Below are 1,946 nucleotides of genomic sequence, written 5' to 3' on the forward strand. Positions count from 1 at the left end.
AGCCGCCGGCGCCGCCTTCCTCTCCCTCGTCTAGCACACTTCCACCCCTACAATCTACGTAACCGGCCTGGTAGGATCTCAGATCCTATCAATTTGGTATCAGAGACCTCTACGATCATGTCTTCGAGCCAGCCCCACCGCCACCACCGCCGCCGCCTCCGAGACGCCGCCGGCCTCCTCCGCCGCCGCGCCCTCGCCGCCGCCCTCCACGGGCGTCGCGGCGCCCCCGGCAGAGGTCGCAGGCGCCGCCCCTCCTCTCGCGGCAAGAGCTCTCGACGGCCATCCGCGACCTCGCCACCGCCGTCCAAGGCATCCGCCCGTACCGATCGGCACTCGGGGGATGACCCCGCCGCCGCCGCCGCCGGCCCTCAACGCCTACTCGGCCGCGCCGGCGTTTCCGCCCGTCCGGGCGTGCCCGCCCCGCCCCGACCTCGCCGCCCCCACCGCCGTGGTCGTCGTGGCAGCCGGCCCCCGGCGCCGGGCCCGCCTCGCCGCCCCGGGCGTCCCCATCCGGCCGGGTGTCGTTCCCGCCGTCGCCCTCGCGGCTCCCGGCGTGGGTGACCGCGACGGAGCCCCCGCCCGTCTACTCGTCCGCATCGGCGCCTCCTCCCATCTACACGACCGCCGGGGACCCTCCGAGGCCCTCCTTTCTCGGAGCCGGCATACTCGCGCTTGGCGGAGCCTTCCGCCGGACGCGCGGAGTACCGTGGCGCCGCCGGCCCAACCCCCCACGCTACGCCAAGCTCGACTTCGCCACGTACGACGGCGTCGAGGACCCCCTCAACCGGCTCAACCAATGCGAGCGGTTCTTCCGAGGGCAGCGCACCCTCGCCTCGGACCGGACTTGGCTCGCCTCGTACCACCTCCGCGGCGCCGCCCGGACATGGTATTACTCCCTCGAGCAGGATGAGGGCGGCATGCCCCCATGGGACCGCTTCCGCGAGCTCGCCTTCTACGCTTCGGTCCCCCGATTCGCGGCGGCCGCTTGGCGGAACTCGGGCGTTTGGCCTTCACCACCACGGTGCAGGACTTCGCCGACCGCTTCCAGGCCCTCGCATGCCATGCGCCCGGGGTGACGGGGCAGCAGCGCGCCGAGCTCTTCATTGGCGGACTGCCGGACCACATTCGCGTCGACGTGGAGATGCGGGATCCCCGAGACCTGCAGTCGGCCATGTACTACGCTCGCGCCTTCGAGCAGCGCGCGCGGTCCATGCAGCGAGCCTTCCCGACCAGCCGACGTTCGGCCAGCCCGACCGCCCTCCCCCGACACCACCGGGCCGGGCGCTCACGGCCGTGCCTCATGCGGGGTACTCCGATCCGAGCCGCGACGCGGCCTTTCCGTCGGCCGACCACGGCCGAACAGCTCGAGCGCCGTCGTAAAGGGTTATGCTTCAACTGCGACGAGCTCTATGTACCGGGCCACGTTTGTCCACGCCTGTTCTACTTGGAGACCGTAGACGACATTGCGGCCGATGTCGTCGCAGCTCGGGCCGGGCCGACGCGGCCGTCTCCCGAGCCGACACCGTTCCGGATGAGTTCCACCGAGCAGCTTCCGGCTATCCAGCTCGAGGACGAGCTGTTTGAGAAGGCGGGGAGAGATGTTATGACCGGCCCGGTGGCCCAACCGGCCAGGCCTAAGTTAGGGGCTTAGCCCAAGTTAGCAGCATTAGGGTTTCGCAATTCTCTTATAAATACAAGTTGTAATAGACCATATCGATCAAGCAATAAACGAGATCTTATAGATCGTTATTGCCGACTCCTTGAGGAGTCGGTCTTCCCTGCCCTAGCCGCCGCTCCTTCCCTTGCGCCGCCTTCCTCCAACCTCGCGACGCGGCCAGCCGCCGGCGCCGCCTTCCTCTCCCTCGTCTAGCACACTTCCACCCCTACAATCTACGTAACCGGCCTGGTAGGATCTCAGATCCTATCAATAACGACCTTTAATAAAA

General features: G+C 68.3%; 1 pseudogene; it reads left to right on the top strand.

The window, feature by feature from the left end:
- The first annotated feature begins 340 nt into the window (after nucleotides 1–340).
- Nucleotides 341–1,946, top strand: part of LOC124695325 — a 22,614-nt pseudogene continuing 21,008 nt past the window's right edge.

This window comes from Lolium rigidum, chromosome 3 (genome assembly GCF_022539505.1).
Source record: "Lolium rigidum isolate FL_2022 chromosome 3, APGP_CSIRO_Lrig_0.1, whole genome shotgun sequence".
Lineage (NCBI taxonomy): Eukaryota > Viridiplantae > Streptophyta > Magnoliopsida > Poales > Poaceae > Lolium > Lolium rigidum.